General features: G+C 35.9%; 2 protein-coding genes across 2 annotated transcripts in view; one reads left to right on the forward strand and one right to left on the reverse strand.

The window, feature by feature from the left end:
• LOC135215395 (ADP-ribosylation factor-like protein 4C) overlaps positions 1–951 on the reverse strand; it is a 145,859-nt gene extending 144,908 nt beyond the window's left edge. The window contains exon 1 of the mRNA XM_064249991.1: positions 798–951. The gene's annotated coding sequence lies outside the window, so the exon portion shown is untranslated. The remainder of the gene's footprint in view (positions 1–797) is intronic.
• LOC135215394 (neural-cadherin-like) overlaps positions 1–26,162 on the forward strand; it is a 1,007,823-nt gene that overhangs the window by 103,507 nt on the left and 878,154 nt on the right. The gene's annotated exons all lie outside the window — the stretch shown is intronic.

The following is a 26,162-nucleotide window of genomic DNA, read 5'->3' on the forward strand; positions in this document are numbered from 1 at the left end:
CTGGAGAAGAGGAAGGAAGAAGAAGAATAAGAAGAAGAAGAAAAAAAAAAAGGAAGAAGAGGAGGTTAGGAGGAAGGAAGAAGAGACAATAATACATTCATTCCCCGCGTTCCTGTGAATGATAAAGCAAGTAGACGCATTCTTTAAATGCCTCTTCTGATGAGCGTTAATCATTTTAACTTGAGTTCTCTTTTTGACTATAAAGACTCAACTCGCAGATGTTTCCCAGGTGCATCTTGTTCGCTGAATTTCTACAGGAAAAATCACTGCCGAGTTCAACATCAAAGATAATCTTTCACGTCTGTGTTTAGAAGCCTTGTAGCCTATTACTAAGAAGGGGAGCAATGAAATATTTCTCCACCTGAACGAAACTGCATTTCACGGCCAAACCATAAACACGCTTGAATGGTTTGAAGAGTTTTGCTGACAGTTGAATAACCACTGATTCTAAAAATGTATTTTTCATTTCATTAGTCTGCTGGAAGTGAGCGCTATTCCCTTTCTTTTAATATTTTTTCCGGCATTGTTTTAACACTTTGAAGGAAGTATCGATGATTGAGAATAAGTGCACCAAAAATGAGAAAATTAAACCAGATACATTAATTATTCATGTCTTTTGTCAGTCAGGTAAGGCCGGTCTTATCAGCTCAGCCAAGGACGTGTGCTTTCTTCCAGATAATATCTCATTTTGCACTAAGATTGGAAACAGGTGTGCAATAGCGTTCCGGGGAACACCTGCGGCAAGCAGACAGAATAAAATAAAAATATTTGTCGAATAACTTCATACAGCGACTTACCTCACTGAAATGTTCCACCTGCTGACGTGCGTGTCGTAGAGTGCCCAAAGGCACCGTTCCCCCTGAAAAGAGGTTGTAAATGGTCGACACTCTGTCCTACACTAAGCGGTCCGAGGCCATTCCTAGAAAGGCGGGTGGCACTGGCAGCGCCGCACAGCCAACCACCCATCCTCCTACGGCGCCAGAGTCTGGACTCTAGGGAGAGGTTGTCGTACCTATGGTATTCGAGCGACGGCGGACTAAGGATGTAAGGCAATGCAATGCATCGTGCAGGTCGGGCCAAAGGCGAGGTGGTGGGTAGGTTTCGCAGGTCATCGTACATTTGGTGGTCTGCGCACAGGCGCTGCCTCTGGTGAGGCAAATTTATTCCTCCTCCTCCTCCTCCTCCTCCTCCTCTTCCTCCTGGTGGGAGGAAAGTGATTCCCAGACTAGTCAGCGTCTTCTTGAACGATAATGCTGACCTTGGAAGTAAGCATGACATTAAGAAAGCCATTAAGAATGTTTTGGGCGAAGCTAACATGAGAATAAGACAATCCCACGCTTCTCGGAATCGAACGAACGTAAACACAGCCTCTTGTCACATTCGTCTCTGAAAACAACACATAAAATGATGGCTTTGTCTGACAACAATTCGGAAAAAAAAAGAATAAAAATAAGTAAAATAAATAAAGTTTTGTCTTGTTAACTTAAGCAGTGAAATCGGTACTGATGATGAACGAAACTTGGGGTTTGAAATGGAAAGTATCACTCGGCAGAGAATGAAATAATGTTTTTGACTTTTGCACTGACCGTTTGAAAATCCAGGCTTAAGATTGATAAGAGAATGAATGTATTCGACGCAAGATTGATAAGAGAATGAATGTATTCGACGCTTAGAGACCATTTATTCCGCTAAATAGAGAAAGAGGAAAATGCGATACGGAGACGGAACAGAGGAGACAGTTATCATTAACAAACAGCTCTGAAATTGTCGAAAAAAGAAAGAAAGAAAAAAAAAACGCCATCATGCAAGTATAACTATTCATATCTCCGGGAACGACTTTGGTTGAAGTTGTGTTGAGAAACTGCTGGATTAATTTTATACGAAATCATGGCGGTGTGTGATGTCATCTAAAAGAGTTAGAAAAAAAACTAACGAAAAAGTAGATTGACATTTTGAAATCTTGACGTCATAAGATGCAGCTTTTGCGTCTTGACTTAGAGAGTTTTCCTAGATAGAATGAGATGAAGTTGCATGAAGAAGTTTGCATCTCGAAGTTAATAAATTAAAACGTTTTTAATTCCTCAAAGATAATAGATTAAAAAGTTTTTATTCCTACGAACCACGAAGAAAGAACAACAGTTCCAGAGAGTAATATGACCTGCATCTGTCACGATCTGTGTTTTTATAGCTCCAGTTTGTTCTACTGATTTAGATTACGAGTGTTTTTATTACTTCACGTGCTTGCAAATGGTTACTAAAATATGCTGGTTTTTCCTCGATTCTATGAAACTTAGACTTTAATATCTTTCGAGGGTCAGATGAAATGATTAATTTTTTATGGATTTTCTCTTTCGACTGTTTTTTTCTGTTTAATTACCTACCGTCAGATTACCAGTTTTAAAGAGTGCTGCTTAGGTTAAAAGGAAAATTTCACAAGACGGTGGTAAGAACAGCAATGCTGTTTGGTACGGAAACAGCAAGCATGAGAAAAACAGAGCAGAAGAAGATGGATGTGGCAGAAATGAGAATGCTTAGGTGGATTTCTGGGGTGACAAGAGAGGATAGGATCAGAAATGACTACATAAGGGGGTCGACTAAGGTGGTGGAAGTATCAAAGAAAGTGCAGGAGGGGAGGCTGAGATGGTATGGACACCTGTTGAGGAGAGATGAGGACCACGCTGGGAGACATACTATGGGGGTGGAGGTGCAAGGAAGAAGAGGGAGACCAAGAAAGAGATGGAAGGACTGTGTGAGAGTAGACTTACATGAGAAGGGAATTGATGAGGCAGAAGCGCAGGATAGAAATAGATGGAAACGGCGACCCCATATAAAAATGGGAACAAGCTGGGAAGAAGAAGATTACCAGTTTATTCTTTGTCATGACAAATAGTGTTTCACATTTTGGGATTTTTCTCACGCCAGTCTCATGGCTTTTTTTTTTTTTTTTTTTTTTTTTTTTATATTCTGTACTGTTTAACATGCACTTTATTTATTTTTTACGTTTTCACTCTAATAAGTAAATCATAAATGTCCTATCTTGAAATTCCAGGATCTTTTAACTCAACGCAAAACACCTTTTTTTTTTTTTTAGACCTTTTCAGGCTTTTCAGTAGACCTTTCCTAAACCTCCCCCCACCGCCCCCCCCCCCCCCCACCAAGAAGAATGACAACAGCAACAACAACAACGACAACAACAATAACTAAGTAGTTTGTAGGCTTACTCACCGAGTAAGGAAATAAAAGAAAAACATGCAGATCAGAATAACGTTTAACAACCATTTGTTTTATGGCAGCTGAACATCACTTGAATCGTACTCTTTTTTCCTGTGTCTCCTTTCATCCGTGTCGCTCCGTTGCTCTTCTTTTCCTTGAATACTAATTATTCTCTCTCTCTCTCTCTCTCTCTCTACTCTCTCTCACAAGTTTGTATATTTTTTGTCGTTCCTTCTATTACTTTTTGTTTCTATCTTTCTTTTCCTGACCTTTAATCGATCTTTTCCTATTTCATGGTCTTTGGGGTTTATATATATATATATATATATATATATATATATATATATATATATATATATATATATATATATATATATACATATATATATATATATATATTGTGTCTGTGCGTGCGTGCGTGCGTGCGTGCGCATTACTTAAGGTTCTTAGCAGCATGCCTTCGATCCCAAGCTGCAACCCTTTTCGTTCCTTTTGATGTACCTCCTTTCATATTCTCTTTCTTCCTTCTTACTCCTGACATTGATTCATTGTGAAATTGCTTTGAGGTGTATTCTTTCTGTTACACCTTTCAAAACTTTTGCTCTCAGTTTCTGTTCCAGCGCTGAATAACCTTATAGGTCCCAGTGCATTGCCTTTGGCCTAAAATCTGTATATTCAGTTCATTTCAGTTCGAAGCAATTTGAAAAATGCTGGCTAATCTATTTTAGGAGAATTGTCGCTGCTACTTCGAAGCTACTTATCACTTATAGATACTCAGTCAGCCATTTGTATGTGACCAAGTTGCATAAAGTTAATTCGCTTTTTTTTTTTTTTTTTTTTTTTTTTTTTTAGCTGCTCTGCTGTTGATGGAATCACCCCATCAAGCATTTGTCTATGTTAGGCAGATCATTGCACGTCATACCGTATAATAGCTGTTTTGATTTTCGTTTTAAATTGATAATTTTAGCTGCCTTTCTTATAAGGAACCAGTGTAAAAATCCTTGCACACCTCTTAGCCATAAGGTTTTCAATAATTATCCATACATAGAACCCCATATTTCAGTTAGTAGTGTACTTATGCTATGACTATGCACGTATTCAGTATCTCCTTAGTTAGGCAACCCACTGTTCCCTTTCTTTGGGCACAAATGCTAAAATCCATTCTGCTGAATTTTGCTTATTTATTTATTTAATAATAATTTCATTCGCTGCTCCTCAATCAACAATTTTTTTGTATCCTCTGCTCCTGGACTGTTTATATTCAGTCAGCCCTGGAACATCATTGGAGCCTAAATACATTGGCGTACAGTACCACTCATAATAAGAAGGAAAATGACCATCCAACAACCCATTCTCTTCACGAAATTTTCAAGATAAAAATAAGAGGGAAAACTCGAACCAGGTTATGTTGTCATTATACCTGATTTTCTTTTTGTTATTGGTTCTTTGAAGTGAAGTGTTTTCTATATGCATTATTGAATGCTACTTTATATCACAATAATCGTTTGGAAAGAATGAAATCGTATTTTCCAAAGATGTAACCTAGTACTGGAACCTTTCCCCGAAAAAAGATGGACGCCATATCTCAAAAACTAATCATAGAATTTTCTTGAAATTAATCTCATAATGTTTTCCACATCGAAATGTTATCTCACACCCAAATTACAGTATAGGTTCTAACCTAAGCTAACGTAACCTAACCTAAGCTAGAGGCATGGCTGAAAACCAGGGGCTGGTGCAATAGTAGCATACAACTCAAGGAATGTGTAGTCCGGTCGTATATTCGTTGGAAAGGGACAGAAAATCTGTGCACTTATGTTGAAGTCCTGAATGTGCAATAATCTAGATTTAATAAGAAAGAAAACTGGTGATAAGTTTACGCTTTGTGACAAATTCGAAGGTAAAATAAAACCAAGAAAGGAAACCAAGAAAGGTACTGTTTAAGGAGAATGATATGTACCAAATCAGTGACCAATGTTGTGTTTAGTGTAGTTTATCATTAAAATATTAGTGTTAACCGTTTTCTGTAGTCATTAATTTTCTTTCACTTTTCAAGCGTATACTATAATAGTTTACTTGTGCCTTTACAGGATTGGTTGCTAGTCGGTCAGTTTTTATCTGTGGTCTAATAAAAGCTTGAAAATGGCTGTAAATGTCATTTTAGAGTACTATTACGAATTAGATAAAGTTTTTAGCAGCTTAAGTTCATTTCTGAAAGAGAGAGAGAGTATCAGTATAGCCTACTATATTTGCGAATTACCTTCAAAATAATGGAGATAAAGTGGTGCTCTAGGTGAGAATTTACAGCTAAATAGTGTGGTAAAACATTCCAACAACAAAAAAGTTTATAGGCGATATAAAAATTTTGTTAATTTTCATTATGGGAGAATAAAGGAAAACATCAGAAATTTTTTTTGGGAAATTTTTTTTTTTTAAAAAGAGAGAAATTATCGAAACACTAAAGACAAATAAAATGAAACGTCAATTTTGAAAATCGCAAAAAAATTTATATGGAAGTAAAAAAAATTTTATATGAAGTTAAATCCAACAGTGGATTTAAATCACTTGACGCATAACTCACATTATACTTAGAAACCGCTTGTGCTGCTGTAGACTCAATATAGTGAAGACTCATTGATTAGTGATTTGATGGAATTACAGCTATATTGTAAGTTCTTAAATATGATCTGAGTAACAAGATTTCGTATCTATTATCGCTTACTCGGGGAGTAAGCCTACAAACTACTTTGTTGTTTTTGTTGTAGGGGGGTGGGGGGGTAGGAAAGCCCAAAAAGGTCTGAAAAAGGTGTGTTGCGTTGAGTTAAAGATACAGGAATTTCAGGGTAGGATATTTATAATTTATTTAATAGCATGAAAATGTAAAAAATAAATAATGTGCATGTTAAACAGTACAGAACAATTATTTCTAATAAAATATAGCGTGTTTATTTTAATTTTCGACTACAAAACAACTCTATTTGACTGCAGATTTTAGCACGCACCCCGTTTCAGCTGGAGGTCGGAACAGGTCTTGTTTGTATTGTCCTGCCAATACTTGTTGATTTTCTAGTTTTATTAATTTTTAAACTGAAAAGGTTCATGTCCAATAAAGAAGTCTCAGAATGGCGGGCAACCATTATTTCATTTCTAGCACTTTGATAGACGGGAGTCGTTTTAAGGCTTAATTTGTGCGTCATGGTATTTTAAAAAAAAAAAAAATAAAATAAGATCATAAATAATGATGCCTTCAGTCATAAATGCAAAAAATTTACATTTCACTTGAGGCGAAAGGAGTTAAAAATGTATGTAATAAATACTGTCTAAACAATCTATTATAATAATAATCTTCAATTATTACCCTCCTCCTCCTCACCCACCGTTGGACATAACCCCCCACCCCATGGTCTCCTGTTGCATTGCGTATATGTTTGAATCCTATTGCCCTTGGCTGTCATTCTCAGAAATATAACTAATGCATTTTGATGGCAGTCCTTTGCCACCGACGAATCGACGAGAGATATAAAGACAAGGATATTACAGCACAAAAGTGGATAATTCGGGGAACTAATACAAACAAAGAGAACGGAGTTCAAAGGGCCACTTTGAGATCAAACCTTTCACATAAAAAGATAACGGAGAGAGAGAGAGAGAGAGAGTTCAATGAATGATGTTCAGCTGATGGCCAACGAAAGTCTCTCCCTGATTGGATAGCAAGTGCAGGGAAGAGTCTCTCGTATTTCACCAAAGGAATAGTTTTAGGCAAAAAAGAGAGAAAGTGATAGAGGAGAGGCAGGGAGAAGGAAGGAAGGAAAGGATGATATAACTGGCCTAGAATCGCGCGAATGTTCCAATCTCCACAGCAGATGGAATCAATTGGTCCTTCATCAACTGTATTTTGGGGGGGAAGAAGTTGTGAGCTCCTTTTTTTTTCTCTCTCTCTCTCTCTGTCTCCATCCCTCTTCTGTAAGTCATTTATTTACCCTTCCTTCACATCACTGTAGCTTACAGGTGCACACCGAGCGGAAAACGACTCGGTGACCTTTTGCAGACGCGTTTACTGACTGAATCTCTGAAATATGTTTGTAATATTTCAGATTAATATTTCAGAAAAAGTTCGGACTTCCAGCCGACCGTAGTTAGATTCGAAACCAATTCTCCTTTATTCAGATGTCATTTTGTAGTATTACAATATAATATATAATATATAGTAATAATAATATTATAATAATAATAAACGACTTATCTGTACATATTTCTCTTACCTTTACTTCTCATGGAAAAATTGAGATATATATATATATACACATAAGGGCCGGAGCTGGAGCTCAAAGAAGATATATCACGAAGGAAGTAGTAGGGTAAGGTAAGGTATCCTCATCTTTTTAGTTTATTTCAATGCCGACGTTTCGCGACGAATTCCAAGTCGCATTTTCCATGCTAAAAATATATAAAATTTGTGAACATTAATACTCAATTTGATTTAATTTATATTAGAAATTTAATGGCAACAGCTCTCGGTGAAGTAAAAAGTTAAAAGTTAAAATTCAACAGTACCTTCAAAGGCAATCGTCACTAAAATCTTAGAAACGCCTACTATACAAAAGAAAGAATAAGACTGATAAAAATAAGTAAAAACAGAGTGAAGCAAACCAGCTGCCCAAACTACGCTATGAACAATTGTACATATATGAGTCTTATCACATCACCGTCATTCGTATATACCTTCCTACGCATTAAGTTACAAATGTCCTTTAATATCTAATTCGCTCCATTTATGTTAACCGAAGGGGAATTTTTCAGTTGGTAAGAATTCCCCTTCGGTTAACGTATATGAAAATATATTGATTCCGAAGTAGAGCGAACTACATATTAAAGGACATTCCTAGCTTAATGATATATATAATATATATATATATATATATATATATATATATAATATTACATATATATAGAAGATTGTTTCAGGGATGTACATAGTACAATTATAACGGACACTTTTCCTTTAGGAAATGCCATTGTCTTTAGATACTGCATCCTTAGGAAAGTGAGCACTTCCTGTATTATATATATATATATATATATATATATATATATATATATATATATATATATATAGAAGAAAGATTGTTTCAGGGATGTACATAGTACATTATACGGACACTTTTCCTTTAGGAAATGCCCATTGTCTTTAGATACTGCATCCTTAGGAAAGTGAGCACTTCCTGTACTATTGTGCGGTTGTGCAAATTAGGTGTGATGTAATGCTGTTCAGTGGCAGATTCTCCTCTCTCGAAATACCACAGGCAAATGCGTAACAAGTTAAGCTTTACTACATGGATACTATGCCCGATAAAGTGCTCATGGCTTGTAAATGCAAATGTGCCATTTCCTTGTGCACGCGAGTTTAATGAGCGTTTTTTTTTTCCTGCATTACTGCAGTGGCCGTGACTCATAGATGTACTCCATTACAAACAAAAAATTCCAAAATCACACATATTCCCTAATGGGAAAGATAGGCACTAATTGAGGATCCTTTCTGCTTCTGGGCAGAACAATTTATAAACTCATATCGTATACTTCATGTAGAGTGAAACACAAGGAAAGTGTACGATCGCTGATCACAGATCACCAGACCAGAAATTAATGCTTCCATCAAATAATACTTAGTCAGTCGAACGTATTGATGATGGAAAGTAAATGAATTCGTTTAAGGACCGGAGACTTCGTCTCATCATCCTTCTTAGTTGACCAGCGAATTTCATCTGTATATTTTTCCACCTTTTTAATTGTTTTTATTTTATCTATGTTATAATTATATTTTATAATTATTTTTTTAAATTTTATTTTTATTTTTTATTTGAATTTTTATTATAATTATTTTAGCATTTTTATTTTTAATTTTGTTTTTATTTTTATTTTTTTATTTATTTTTTTGTATTAAAATTTTTTATATTTTTATTTTTCATTTTATTTTATGATTTTTGTTTTATTTTTTATTTTTGTTTTATTTTATTAAATTATTTTTAATATTTTTACTTTTCATTTTATTTTTATTTTTGTTCTTATTTTTATTTTATTTTTTATTTTTTTTAATGTTTTTATTTTTTATTTTATTATTATTATTTTTCTTACCCAAATTCTCTCTCGTTTCTTTAGGATAAAAAATTGCCTCTTTTTCTACCTTCTCTCTAATCAAGTTGACTTTCATGTCCCCTCGGGCTGATTTGACTCTCTCTCTCTCTCTCTCTCTCTCTCTCTCTCTCTCTCTCTCTCTCTCTCTCTCTCTCTCTCTCTCTCTCATCCTTTGAATGAAGGCATTTCGTATGATGAGGTTAATCTGTACCTTTGAATTCCACGTGAGGGTTAGTATTGGTTGTCTAATTCAGTCATAGTTTTTTTAGCTTCATAAAGTCAAAAGGTTTCGCATTGGGGGTGTCGAAAATTCCATGGAGAATTATGGACAAAGTTATATATATATATATATATATATATATATATATATATATATATAAGATATATATATATATATATATATATATACAGGATGTCCATATAGTCCCAGTACCATTTCAAGCAATAAATGCTTGTAATGGTACTGGGACTTTATGGACACCCTGTTTATATATATATATATATATATATATTATAAGATATATATATATATATATATATATATATATATATATATACATATATATATGATTATATATATATATATAATCACAACATTCTAATGGTACATCCACAAATATTTCATATACGTCCATTCAGATTCTGAAATATAATCATATGTAATTAGTGTGATTAGGGATGACATGAAATATTTAACGATTAGAGGCTGGTAACTGAAGTCGTTGTAGTTATTAGCACTTATTCCGTCATACAGAGTGTAACAGAATTATGGTCATCAGAGTAGTTGCTGGTAGGAACTGAATAACCCCCGGTGAATGGTGTGGTAAAGATCTCAATTCGTTCATTGCATTCGGTGCCTCACTGGCTAGGACGTGTAGGTTCGTTCGTAAAGTTCTGATGATGAAAAAACATTGATATTTTGATATAACGTCAGAATTGGTGAAATGTTTCGCAAAATCAACAGGTTCCTCCTCACCACAGGGGGATTTGTTTTTTATTTTTATTTTCAATTATTATAATTTTGTGTCGGCAGATCTATAAATTTAATTTAAATTTTAATGTAACTTTCAGCATGGAAATGGTAGTTCAGATGACTGCTTTCAACTTATAATTTTATGTCGGCAGATCTATAATTTTATTTAATTTTTAATGAACTTTCAGCATAGCAATGGTAGTTCAGATGACTGATTTCATCATCTTATTAATAATTTTACGTCGGCAAGTCTATGAATTTTAATTTAATTTTATCTAATGCCACTTTTTTTTCAGCTTTCACATGGAAATGGTAGTTCAGATGACTGCAAAGTACCACTCTAGAATGTTGAATTTGGTCTGCTAAACATGATTATAATGTTCAATATGGTCTGGTAAACATGGTTATGTGCTGTCTCATTTGTCAGACCACGCGCGAGGATTTGTAGGAATTTTGATTGTCTTTAAAAGATAACGAAATACATCGTATTTCACTTATGTTTCTTCCTTCGCACTTGGCATCAGTTACACACAGACCACATACTAAAACCAGGCTTGTGTGTAGACTTGCAAAAATCAGTTGTACTTGCCAATCGAAGTAGCTGGAAATGCCAGTTATTACGACTATAATTCGAAACATCAAACCTGTGTGAGGAGCTCTGAATACATCAGCTATCCGCTGCTGTAACTTTAATTAGAGAGAGAGAGAGAGAGAGAGAGAGAGAGAGAGAGAGAGAGAGAGAGAGAGAGAGAGAGAGAGAGAGAGGATAATCTCCGGTTTAGAATTGACAAGACTTTGCCATCCAATCTTCCCAGCGATACGAGCAGTAAGTGGTCCCTGTTACTGGTCTAGATAGAAGCGAATATTTTTGGTTTTTTCTCATATATATATATATATATATATTATATATATATATATATATATATATATATATATATATATATCATATATATACACATACATATACACGCTTGCTCTTGTCCCTTCCGAGAGAACTCGGTAAATAGGTGATATTTCGTGTGATATGGGTATCATTATGCATATTCATTATACACATAATGTATACATGTCCATACATTATTAAACTAGATCATGAAAGGTGACACTGAAATAGAATTCTTCCAATTTTACTTATATTATTATTATTTTTTTTTGTAGTTGTTGTTGCTCTATCACAGTCCTCTAATTGACTGGGTGGTATTAATAGTGTGGGGTTCCGGGTTGCGTCCTGCCTCCTTAGGAGTCCATCACTTTTCTTACTATGTGCGCCGTTTCTAGGATCACATCTTCTGCATGAGTCCTTGAGCTACTTCAGCCTCTAGTTTTTCCAGATTCCTTTTCAGGGATCTTGGGATCGTGCCTAGTGTTCCTATGATTATGGGTACAATATCCCATATCCTTTCTTATTTCTATTTTCAGGTCCTTGATACTTAGCCCATTTTTTGTCCCTTTTTTCCTTTGCTTCTCTTCAACTCTGGTGTCCCATGGTATTGCGACATCAATGAGTGATACTTTCTTCTTGATTTTTGTCAATCAACGTCACGTGTGGTCTATTTGCATGTATCACCCTATCTGTTCTGATACCATGGTCCAGAGGATCTTTGCCTGGTCGTTTTCTATCACTCCTTCAGGTTGATGTTCGTACCACTTATTACTGCAAGGTAGCTGGTGTTTCTTGCACAGCTCCAGTGGAGGGCTTTTGCCACTGAATCATGCCATTTCTTTTTGTACTGGTTTTTGTGCAAGTGCCGGACATTTGCTTGCTATGTGGTTTATGGTTTCATTTTTCGTATTGCACTTCCTACATATGGGAGAGATGTTATTTCCATCTATGGTTCTTTGAACATATCTGGTTCTTAGGGCCTGATCTTGTGCCGCTGTTATCATTCATTCAGTTTCCTTCTTGAGCTCTCCTCTCAGTAGCCATTGCCACGTGTCATAGCTGGCTAGTTCCTTAGTCTGTCTCATGTATTGTCCGTGCATTGGTTTGCTGTGCCATTCCTCTGTTCTGTTTGTCTTTCTCCTGTCTATATTTCTGGGTCTTCGTCTACTTTTATAACTCCTTCTTCCCCATGCACTCTTGATGCCACTCGTCTTCACTGCCTTTCATATATTGCCCCAGTGCTCTGTTCTCGATGCTGACACAGTCCTCTATGCTTAGTAGTCCCCTCCCTCCTTCCTTTCGTGTTATGTATAGTCTGTCCGTATTTGCTCTTGGGTGTAGGGCTTTGTGTATTGTCATATGTTTCCTCGTTTTCTGGTCTATGCTGCGAAGTTCTGCCTTCGTCCATTCCACTATTCCTGCGCTGTATCTGATTACTGGCACTGCCATGTGTTTATGGATTTATCATATTTCCGGCGTTGAGTTTTGACTTGAGTATCACCTTGATCTCTGCATATTCTGTCCTGATCGTGTCTTTCATCTCTTGATGTTTTATATCCCCTCCTTCCATTACTCCCAGGTTATTTGTATCCCGTCTCATCTATGTGTTTGATGTTGTACCCATCTGGTAGCTTTATCCCTTCAGTCCTAGTTTCTTTGCCCTTTTGTATGTTGACTAAGGCACATTATTCTATTCCAAACTCCATCCTGATGTCCCCAGATACAATCCTTACAGTCTGGATTAGGGTATCTATTTCCTTGATGCTCTTACCATACAGCTTGATGTCGTCCATGAAAATCAGATGGTTAATTCTGTTGCCTCTTTTCTTGAGTTGGTACCCGACATCCATCTACTGTGGTACTTATGTCATGGGAATCATGGCTACTACGAAGAGTAGTGGGGACAGTGAGTCGCCCTGGAAGATCCCTCTCCTGATATTAACCTCTGCTAGCCTTATTCCAGAGCTTGTAAGTATTGTATTCCTGATATTAACCTCTGCTAGCCTTATTCTAGAGCTTGTAAGTATTGTATTCCAGTTGTGCATTGTATTTTTGAGGAAGCTGATGGTGTTTTCCTCTGCCCCATATATTTTCAGGCATTCTATTAGCCATGTGTGTGGTACCATGTCGAAGGCTTTCTTATAGTCTATCCATGCCATGCTTAGGTTGGTTTTCCTTCTCTTACTGTTCTTCATTACCATTTTGTCTATCAGGAGCTGGTCTTTTGTGCCCCTACACTTCCTTCTGCAGCCTTTCTGTTGGTGGGGGATGGTGTTTGTATCCTGTAGGTAGTTTGTATAGCCTTTCGCTGATGATACCTGATTAGTAACTTCCACATTATTGGTAGGCAGGTGATAGGCCTGTAGTTACTGGCTTATATTTCCCTTACTTTTGTCTTTCTGGACTACGGATGTCCTTCCTGTGGTCATCCATTTGGGCGCATGGTGATAAGTGATACAATGCTGGAGTTGTTCTGCTATTCTGGGGTGTATGGCCCTTGAAAGTTTTTTGAGCCAGTACCCATGGACTTCATCGGGACCTTGGGCTTTCCAGTTGGGCATTTTCTTTAGTTGGTGTCTGACTGTGTCTGTCGTGATGTCAGTGAATCTTTTTTTTATTCTCCCTGTTTCTGCAGCCTTGACTTCCTGGAGCCATGTTGCATGTTAGTTGTGTAATACCGATTGCTCCAGATGTTTTCCCAGAGTCTCTTACTTGGTTCGGCTTCAGGAATTTCTTGGTGGTTGTCTTCCCCTCTTAGTTGGCTGTATAGTCTTTTCTGGTTGGTTCCGAATAGTTTGTTCTGTTGGTATCCCTTATTCCTGTTCATGTACCGTTGGATCTTATGTGCTTTGGCCTTAAGCCTCTGTTTTACATCTTCTATTGTGTTGTTTAGTCCCCTCTCCTGTACTTTGTATTTCTCGTTCAGTTCCTCCCTTGTTTTCTTGCTTCTTAGCCTTTTTTTCTGCCATCTCTTTCAGTTTACTCAAGTCTGATCTCATCACCATGATTTGCTTTTCCAGACGATTTTCCAAGGCGGTTGCTGGTTTTGGTTTCTGTTGGGTTGGTTGTGCTGGTGGTGTTGGTGTTCGTATCCCCATCAGTTCTGCTACTAATCTTGCTCCTGCATATGTCAAGTTATTTGTTTCTGTGATATTGGTGGTGTGTATTAGTCTCATTATTTCATTGACCTCACTTGTTTTCTCCCTTAATATCTTGGTGTTGTAGGCTTTCATGGAGGGGATCTTTGTTCTCTCTGTATCTGGCTTCATCCATTGTCTGATCTTTTCTACCCATTCCGTCCTGTCTGTTACTTCGTCGGTGTTTCTTCGTATGTTCGTTTGTTTGATACCTCATCCCATCCCCCTTGTCGTCTTCTGTGGCATCGTCTCCTCAGTTCGTCTTTTCGTAATTCGTTTTCTTTTTGAACCGTGTGTCATTTCCCTTCCCTTTCCAATTCCTCTCTTTCTGTTGGGGAGAGCCAGTTCTTTTTCATTTTTATGTTCCTTAACTTGGGTCTGCCAGCCTCTGTGTTTTTGTGGGGTGTTATTCCTCTCATTCCAGAAGTTGACCACCTTCTTCTATATCCTACTCTCCCTACTCCGTCGGGTTGCTTCTGATGTAGCATCTCCATATTTCCTTATTTTCTTCTCTTGTCCACTCTTGCCATTTCTTCCTCTGGTTTGCTTCTGTAGCTCCAGTCTCTGGTTGTTGGTTACTGTCGTTGTGGTGGTCAGTTGCTGGATGACGACCTCCAAGTACCTGACCGTCTTCCCCTTCAATTGGGCTGAATACCTGGCTGCCGGACGAAGCTCCCCTGTTGCCAGAGGTTTCATTTACGTAGTTGTCGTTTAATCCTTCATTTATTTCCATCATTGCTGAGTTTTGCTATTTAACCCATAGCTGGACCCTACCCCATCAGGAATAGGTACTCATTTACAGCTGAGTAGACTGAGGAAATTATGGTAAAGATCCTTTCCCAAGGAATCAACGCCGAGGAGAGCGGTCACCCATCAACGACTGACCAGCCCCAATGTTGCTTAACCAGTCAATTGACGGCCTAACCCACTCTGCCACGGCGCCACATTTATTACTAAGTGTGTAAACATTGGGGTCAGTGATTTGATGGTTTATTCATTGTTTATAAACTTAGTTTTTTATAATAGTTTATTATAATAGTTTACGTATATAAAAACTATTATTATTATTATTATTATTATTATTATTATTATTATTATTATTATTATTATTATTATTATTTAACAAAACATTATATTTAAACCAGCGAAATAAGGAAGGAAACCGAAGAGAACAGGAATCAATTAACTTTTATCACCAAACTTACTGAATTTTTGTTTATCCAGTGAAAACTTCCATGAATAATAAACAGCATGTACTGGACCTTTCAAAGAAATCATAATTTGATTTTTGTATTTTGGTCTATGTGATGAAAATTGCCTCCGTCGATCAAGTGTAAGTTTACATGAATTACGGATGCAAATTCAAGTCATAACTCTTGATCTGAAATTTTGTGTGGAGCAGAAATCGAATCACGCTGGAAGAATCCTATAATATAAAAGTGAATATATGGGGGAGTCTGTTATCAGGAATTCTTATATTGAATATAACTTTTTTTTATTTTTTGTAAGTGTGTAAATATTGGGGTCAGTGAATTGATGGTTTATTCGTTGTTTATAACTTAGTTTTTATAATAGTTTATTATAATAGTTACGTAATATAAAAACTAATAGTTACTATAATAATTGTTACGTTATTTAAAGACCTTACCTTCAGTTTTCAGTGGGACCAGCACAGTGTATAAATCGTTATGTAGAAGATATGCTGGGGCATTCCCTGTTCCCGTTTCTATTTATGAAAAGACAGAGAGAAAAAAGAAGATGAAATGCATAAGGAATATGACTGTGACATTTACATAGATTAATTGGTTAGATGATGAACTCCAGGTTCGTTTTTCTTAGATTATGTTTCTGAAAGTCTAGGTAAACTTGCTTTATTTTTGGTATCAGTTTACGAAATCAAATTGTCTTTTTTAAGGTTTGAGTCATCAGGACCGCACACCTGCATTTTTTAACATCAAAGCTTCATAGATTTTCTTTCATTTTCCACAAAAAAATTCCACACGCAAATTCCTCCTTTCCTGTCTGAATTCTAAAGGCATGATGGAATCGGGTTTAATTATTTCTTTCTTCCTCCCTGTCAGTTCCTGTTGCAGTTCAGTGTTGAAAACAACGTAGTGTGCATCCTAGTAACATTTCCTTCCCTCCAGTAACATTTCTCCTGACATTGAAAATTCTCTCATGCTTAGGTTTTATACTGCTACCAGCAATTTTCCTGATAAAAGGACTGAAAATGTTATTACAATAGTAGTCCATGAGAGGGCATTCTCCTCTTGGTAGGAGGATTGAAAAGGTTATTCCCTTTTAGTAATCACTGAGAGCACACACTCCTCTTCCTACTGGAATATGGTTTGGAGAATTCTTTCTGGGCGATAAAATCATCGTACACTGTCACACACACACACACACACACACACACATCTACCTCTGGAGTACCGACCTCTTATATAGCTCTTTTTATCAGACTTTTGGAATGTGGGGTTACTCCTATGAGACATTTATTAATACGGGCATTTAATCAGGTAGGAATGTCACTTTTTCTGCCCCAGCCATAGAAAGTATGTATATATATATATATATATATATATATATATATATATAGATATATATATATATATATATCATATTATTATAGGTATATGTATGTATGTGTATAATTGAAGTAGACATTAGTGGTCCCAAGGAAATCACAAATACTTCTTTTCATTTAAAAGTCTCGTAACTTGATGCCTGATTTATTTGTAATCCAAGAATACTAACGCCTTGAGATTAGGGCATTGCAGTGCCATCTTGCCATTAGGAGAACAAGCGCCTATCAACAGAGGAAGTTCAAAGGACTAGGAGACGATCCCCCATCATCCTTAGGGTTTAAGAGAGAGAGAGAGAGAGAGAGAGAGAAGAGAGAGAGAAGAGAGAGAGAAGAGAGAGAGAGAGAGAGATCAAAAGTGATGGCAAACCAGCTCAAGGGTTTATGAATGGTGACTTTTATATTATAAGAAAATTGAGAGAAATCTCCCACCCCTACGTTTTCTTAGGGATGCCAAGAAGGAAGGATGAGATGGAGAAGGAACCAGAAGGAAGGAGGAGCAACTGATATGGGTTTTTGTTTTGCATTTTCGTCATTAATTGGAATGGAAAGATTCCGTGCCGGATAAATTTAAAGAAAAACCAGAGGTTTTTCCACCTTTCGTCTCTTAGAAGCGTTGAAGGATACATTGTAAAAAAACAGGCAACTTCTTAGAGTTTAGTCATTTATTTTATTATGTTGGTTTACATACATATGTGAAAATTATTTTAATTAGACACAATACTTATGTAAGGCTACAAACTACTTTGTGTGTGTGTGGGGGGGTTACAAGTCTTTACTTTCTATTGCTAGTTGTGGAATTTATACTAGCCCTAGTTGTTTATTTTTTCTAATTCATCAGCAACGTCTAGTTTCTCTCTCTCTCTCTCTCTCTGCGCGCGCGCCCGTGTGTGTATTACTTCAACCATGGCCCGCGGGATGGTCTTAAGTGGCCCACGAGTTGCCAAGAGATTTCTCAGTTCGAGCTACTATAGCTGTTAGAACTGAGGAAAATTTAACTAAAGTTACTAAACTGTTAAAACGAGACATGATAAGTTTTACCTTTCATTCATATGACAACAATTATTAATTTACCTCATACAATGATTCTAGCAATAAGGCTCTTTTATTGCAAATCTTAATAAATAAGTCATAAGGAATAATAATTACCAAATCTTTGATGGCCCTTGAGACCATAACCAAGTGCATAATTGGCGCTCGAAAGGATTTGAGTTTGACTCCCCTGTAATCTAAAAAAAACCCTATGGTGGTACTCGTGCTAACAGAATAAAAGCCTCATCTCTTAACGAACACTGTTTCCCTTATATAATTTTTTCGAAGTCTCACCAACGCGTAAACAGGTGGAGTTTCTTGTGGCTTTTTGTGAAAAAGCATCGATAAAGTTTTAGGCATTTATGTCAGCCGTCAGGAAACAAATAACACTATATCCCGACTGGACGCTGCCAGGTAACTGAATTAAAATTTTATTCTGTAATAATACTTTTTTTTTTTATGGAATCCTTAAGCCTCCCGGTTAGAAATAATTGCTGCGCTAAAAAAGGGATGGGATTAAAAATGACTTTTTCTTCTTCGTCTCTTTCAGCTGTGCAAACTTGAAAGAATAGTTAAGCTCTAAATGAACCCCAGTTCTTTGTAAGAATTATTTCTGTTTTTTTTTTTTTTAGAAAACGTAGTTTCTTTCATGCTGCCGAAAAAATGATAATTCTTCAGCCTGAATACGAGTTTCCCGGATCGTGCATTTTGCAACGAGATGCGGAGAGGAAAGGCTAAGAAAGATGTTGCACTCCTACTCCTTCTCAGCCTTTTGCAATATTGTCTACAAGAACATGAACACAATTTATCTGCCGAAACATACTCGCCTGTCAAGTCCTCGATCGTAGACAACCTTTTTATAGCCTAATAATATCATCCCTGTCTTTGCCGAAAAGCTGATGTTAAACACAAGTCTCAGATTTGTAGCTTGGCTCTCTTGCAAACTATAAACCGACGGTCATAGAGTAGGGAAGGAGGAGGATACTACTGCACTGTTCTTCCCATTAACCCCCATTTTACTATCTGCGTAATTTTCAGCAAGTTTCCATGAGAACGAACAACATCAATAATCCCAATTAGCATCGGTTATCATTTACGTTCCTCCTACTCATATAGCACTTCAATTCTGGGTCTGGATCGAGCAATAAAATCATATTCATGACCTGTGTCGATTCCGGCATGAGTTTTTGTTACAGCTCGTTTAAACACCGTGAACTCATAAACCTTGGTTGTTGGTTATGATTCTAACAAAATGCAGAAGCTTTTAAGGTAAGATTTGTCAGCTGGGCACTAGAAGAATTATAAGAGAGTCATTCAAGCCCTGACGCACTTGAATGAGAACTGCCAGAAGCGAGGCCGGAGAGGATCAGAGATTTATGGAAGGTAAAAGTTAAAAGTTCAAGTATATTTGAGTTTAACCAGACCACTGAGCCGATCAAAATCTCTCCTAGGGCTGGCCCGAAGGATTAGATTTTTTATTTATATTGCTAGGAACCAATTGGTTTACTTAGCAGCGGGACCTATACAGGTTATTGTGGGATCCGAACCACATTATAAAATCTAGGAATGAATTTAAATCACCAGAAATACATTCCTCTGATAAAGCACAGGAAGGAAGAGTCCCTTTGCGTCACACGGCATTGGACGATCAGATGTGGAATGTAAAATTTAGGTCAAGGGTCAATCGCTGGGACCTATGAGGTTCATTCAGGGAAATTGAGAGAAGAAGGTTAAGAAAGGTGTTGAAATTGTAACACGATGGAAGGAAGACCTCAATTGTTTGGAGAGTTTGGAAAGTAAGATGTAAGAAAGATAATATGAAAGGAGGTACAGTAAAAGGAATGAAGGTGGTTGCAGCTAGGGGCCGAAGGAACGCTGCGAAGAACCTTAAGTAACGCCTACGCGTGAGGTGCACTGTTGGCTGTACCCCCTTATTGTCCGATGATTGGCTGTACCCTCTTAAGGGGCGATGATTTGATAATGATTTCATATTTTGTGAGAAGTAGAGAGAAAATACCAACTGAAGAGAATTGTTTTGATTGTCGTGGAAAAGGTGAAGCTCTCATTAAAATAAGTGAGTTTATAACCATTTTGTCTCCTTCACAACTAATTGTTTTCAGTTTCGGCCCATAAGTGTATATCCACCCCTTTCATTCCTTTTTATCGTACCCACGTAGGGTTGTAGTGGCCGTCCATTGCACCCTCCATCGGGTGACAATTGATGGCATCCCTTCTGCCCGTAGCTACAACTAACTTTCATTCCTTGTACTGTACCTCCGTTCATATTCTCTTTCTTCCATCCTTAACTGTCCACCCCCTTCCCTCCTAACAATTGTTTCTTAGTGCAACTGCTTTGAGGCCTTTTCCTCTGTAACATCTTTCAAACCTTTTTTATTGGTCAATTTTACGTTTCAGCACTGAATGGCCTTAGTTGCCCCAGTGCTTGGCATAATGCCAAAATTCTATATAAATCAAACATCCTTTTATCTTCCCTCCATTCATATTCTCTTCTAGCTTGCTCTCCACCCTCTCCTAACAATTGTGTCAGTGCAAGTATGAGGATTTCCTCCTGTTACACCTTTAAAAACTTGAATTGACCTTTGGTCTTAATTTTATATTCCATTCCACAGGGGACAATAAAGATTAGCAAGGAGATAAAAATACTCAAAGGACAGCGCTGCAATTGCCATTTCATGCGAAACTAGTCGACTGAATCTCATATCAGTGCCGGCATTCCTTTTAATATAATTATAATAAATTCCACCTTAATTGTTATGATCCATTATTACTTTTCTCACATACCTTTTAATATAATTATAATGATTCCATCTTAATTGTTATGATCCATTATTACTTTTCTCAGATTCCTTTTAATATAATTATAATAAATTCCATATTGATTGTTATGATCCATTATTACTTTTTTCACCCCCCGTCAGTTCCTCATTGCTGCAGCAGGTGCGATTGCTGATGAGATCTCCTTCACTTATTATATGTCAAAAGGAGATCATCTCCTTGACCTTTGCAGCGAAAACCTCTTAGAAATCCTCCATTTCGTGCCACTTGTCGAACATTTCCCTGAGAAGTCTCTCGGGAAATATAGGTTCCATTAATTCGGTTTTCCAGCGGAGGAACGAGGTGACATGATGGGGTCGCTTGCAGTTTGAATCATTGATGTCCACTCATTGATGTCACCTGATGTGAAATGAAGATGTTGAGAATGATGAATTGATTTTCGGCTCTAGAACGTATTAGATCTTATAGAAAGCTTCCATATTGATGTCATTCTGCTACCAAGAACATTGAGATGTGAACAAGATTCTACTGAGTATCGCCCATTCGAGAATCCACAGCTGATGTTTCAAAAGAGGTCAAAAGAGGTCATTGCCCTAGATTAGATTTCTTATTTTCTACCAACGCTTTAAAGATCGTGGTTTACCAGGCCTTTTAGGAAGAAGCAAGAGGAGGCGAAGGGAAATACAGAAGCAAGAGATCTCTCTTATTAAATAATGAAGAATAAATTAATAAAATAAAATCTATTAAGACGCAACAAGAATAGTGTAGAAGCCAACCGAACGTATATCTCGAATTTGCTGTTTTTCAAAACTTTGTCGAATCTGTAAACTTACTTATTAGTTTGTTTGATGCAGAATTGGCTTTTGGTTTACGAGAAAATTATTTTTCTCTTGTGTTTTATGAGCCATGGACAACCACAGTAGATTCAGAGGTACTCTCCGCTATACTTGCTTCGGGCAGAACTGCCTACAGATTTCGTCAAGGTAATTCTCGTAATATACCTGGATGGAATGACTTGGTTAAAGATCTGTTATAACATACTCACGAGAAATGTTTTTACTGTGGTGGCAAAGGAAAATGGGTAGCCCCCAGGGAAGGGCACACTGCCTTACTAATGAGACAGGCGAGAGCGCAGTTCAAACTTGCTCTTAAGCACTGCAGGTTAAATGAAAAACAACTAAGAGCCGATGCAATGTCTAGAAACTTAGAATCTGGTGGTTATCCTCATCTTTGGAAAGATATCCAGTCCTTAAATCCCAAAACTAAAAAGCTATCACAGAGAGTAGGGAAGCAGTCGGAGACGAAGCTATCGCAAGTATGTGGGGTAATCACTTCAACAATATCCTGAATTGCATAAATGATCAAGATTCCCGAAGGGATGTAGATAACCTCCTTACTGACAAAATTCAATTTCATTTGCAGACCGTATTACGCCAGGTAACATCAGCGATGCCATAAACAGCCTACCTAATAATAATTCGCCCGGCTGTGATGGTCTTCCTGCAGAGGCCTTCAAATTCTGCCATCCGATAATTTACATTTTGCTAGGAGCCCTATTCAATGCGTGCATAATTCACCGGTTTCTTCCAGACTCCCTACTCCTAGTCCATTTGATACCATTAATCAAAAACAAGCTAAAGGATGCAGCTGACCCTGGCAACTACCGGCCGATTGCAATCACAACGATCGCATCGAAGATACTTGAGTCTGTTCTTCTAGTGAGACCTCTCCCCTTTCTACACACCACTGACAACCAGTTCGGATTTAAAGCAAACCACTCAACCGACACCTGCATCTACATACTGAAAGAATTGCTGAATTACTAACTATCATCAGCCTCTCCTGTTTTCCTTTGTTTTGTAGATGTGAGAAAAGCATTTGACAGAGTAAACTACCTGAAGCTCTTCCTGAAGCTGCATAAAAGGGGCTCACCCCTGTATCTAATTGGCATTTTGCATTGCTGGTGCTCCACACAGCAATTCTGTTTTAAATGGGGTAACATATTATCTTACACATTCGGCTCCCTAAACGGGCTTCGGCAAGGGGGCATTCTCTCTCCATACCTGTTTAATACGTACACAGATGCCTTGAATGTCACCTGAACTCAAACTGAACTCACTCCCAATCGGATGCACCGTCAATGAAACAACTATAAACAACCTCTGTTACGCCGACGATATGGTTCTGATTTCCCCATCAGTGCAAGGTCTCCAACGACTCATCGACACTTGCCGCCAATATGCAGGGAATTTGATATAATCTACAACGAAACCAAGACCCAGTGCATGTTGCTGCTCCGAGATCGCTTAAGCATATTTGCAGAAAACCCACAAAATTTTTCCTCGGAAACCATCGGCTGGAATTTGTGCACGATTTCTGTATTTGGGTCACATCATCACCGACGACCTAAAAGATACGGCAGACATAGAACAGAGGCGTCGTAAACTATGTGCAGCTAGCAACATGAATGCAAGGAGGTTTTCCTTCTGTCACCGAGACGTGAAACTGCTGCTCTTCCGCTTGTACTACTACAGTATCTATGGGTGTTCCCTCTGGACGAACTATAACCGAGAGACCATGAGACGCATCACTGTTGTGCACAATGACATTCTGAGACGCCTCACAAACACTCCCCGCTACCACTCCGCCACACAGATGTTCATAGAAAACCACCTGGACAATTTAAATATCATTGTTAGGCGAACAATGTCCAGTCTGATAACGCCCGAGTGAGAAACAGCAATCAACTCGCTCATACATAGCATCCTAAGGAGTGAAGCAAGAAGAAGATCTAAATTGTGGGAAAGATGGGAAAATGAGGCCTTTGTCCCCTAAAGGACTTAATCTCTGTATTGGCAAGATGTCATCTGCAGTTTTTGTCATTATTACATTTATTGCTGATATTTTAATTTTTCTTTATTACTGTGATTACTATCAAGTTAAAGATAATTTTTACATTCAATTTTTGTATTTAGCCCTCTGGAAATGACTACTGTAACCACCTAAGGTCTCTAGTTGAAATTTAAGTTATATAATTTGTGCACTAACTGTTATTACTCTCAATGCATATTTTTTTTTCTCACCAACATTATTACTGTTATTACCAGTATTATGATTACTAGCATTTATGCTACCTCATCTATTTTGTGGATAAGTGCCGATTATTCATTTTCTTTTTCTTTTAATATCATGTCTCATGTATCTAGATTGTGTATGTTACTGTCTGTATTTTGTATATTCAGTGTATATGGCCCTGAGCTAAAATAAAGCATATTATTATTATTATTATTATATCTCACTCACCTTCTTATCATTTCGGTTATGCTGAATTAGAAAGTGGTACCTCACAGTTGTTAATTTTTTCAGCTTATGAATGAAATGTTGGGATTATAATTGATAATTTTTTTTATTTTTCTTCTGACTTGTCGAACGTTTTTCTATCATATGAAGAGAAAGAGAGAGAGAGAGAGAGAGAGAGAGAGAGAGAGAGAACAGCTACAATTGCCTTCCAACCAGTCACCAGCTGTTGTGTGTGTGTTGTGTGTGTGTGTGTGTATGTGTGTGTTTTTTTTTTTCAGAGGCAGATATATTATTTCTCTTTACCTGCTGGAACAGATACAATTGCAATTATATGTTCCTGATTTTCATCATGGAAATACAGACCGTCTCTGGTTCTTTTTTCGCTTACTCGAGGAGTAAGCCTACAAACTACTTTGTTGTTGTTGTTGTTATAGTTTGGGGTGAAGGAAAGGTCTGTGGAAGAGCCTAAAAAGGTCTGAAAAAGGTGTTTCGCATTGAGTTAAAGATACGGGAAATTCAGGATAGGATATTTTGATTTGATATATTAGAATGAAATATAAAAAATAAAATAGTGTGCATGTTAAACCGTACAGAACAATTGAATTTAGCGTATTTCTTTTATTTTTCGTTGGTGATACAACGCTCTATTTGGCTGTAGATTTTTAACACGCGCCCCGAGTAAGCTGGAGGTCGCATAACGCCTTGTTTTGTATGTTAAGACGTAACTTCGATCTATTTGGTATGAAGTTTAATGATTATGTTTTTAGAGTAATCATGTTTGTGTCTTGATGTCTTATATTGAAAAATGTATTGTCGGTTGTGGTAAGGAAGTTTTATTCTTGTGGAAAATATAACTTGTTGTCAACCAATCAATTGGAAGACTTAAAACTTATATATGCAGGTAATACAAATTTACCAGGTCAATTTAGAAAAGTCTATGAGGAATATCTATGAGGAATATACAAGAGAAATATAGCTGCTAATTATTATTATTATGCAGAAGACGAACCCTATTCCTTTGGAACAAGCCCACCATTGGCTTAAAATTCAAAATTTCAGAGGATATGAAGGTGTTCGTTAGAAAGAAGCAACAGAGGGTAATAGGAATCACAGATAGGAGAAATTTAGTTATTTGAGAAAAAATAAATAAGTTACAATCTTTGTACGTTTGTGTGAATAGGTTCAACTCTCTTCATTGTCCCTCGCCCATTTCGTTTCTGTACCGTTTATTTATAGTTTTACTTTAATGTGTATTATATATATATTTATATATATATATATATATATATATTATATATATATTTATATTATAAATTATAATTATTATTATAAAATTATAAATATAAATTAATAAATTATTATATATTATATATTATATATTATATATGATAAGTGATAAATGATAAATGATAAATGATAAATGATGTTATTATGTATTATGTATTATGTATTATATATATATATATATATATTATATATATATTATATATATATATTATATATTATATAGTATATATAATATATATATTATATCATATATATTATATTATTATATTATATATATTATATATTATATATATATATTATATATACATATTATAATATATAAATTATAAATATATAAATTAAATATAAATTATAATATATATAAATTTAAATTATAAATATAAATTATATTATAAATTATAAATTATAAATTATAAATTATAAATTATAAATATAAATTATAATTATATTATAAATATAAATATAATATATATTAAATTATAAATATATAGGTATATATTATTTATAGTTATATTATATATTATATATTATTATATATTATATATTATATAGTAGTATATATTATATATATATATTTATATATCTTATATATATATATTATATATTATATATTATATATTATATATATAAATTATAAATTATAAATTATAAATTGATAAATTAATAAATTATAAAATTATAATTATAAATTATAAATTATATAAATTATAAATTATAAATTATAAATTATAAATTATAAATATAAATTATAAATTATAAATTATAATTATAAATTATAAATTATTATATTATATTATTATATATTATATTATTATAAAATTATTA

Source organism: Macrobrachium nipponense, chromosome 5 (assembly GCF_015104395.2).
Source record: "Macrobrachium nipponense isolate FS-2020 chromosome 5, ASM1510439v2, whole genome shotgun sequence".
Lineage (NCBI taxonomy): Eukaryota > Metazoa > Arthropoda > Malacostraca > Decapoda > Palaemonidae > Macrobrachium > Macrobrachium nipponense.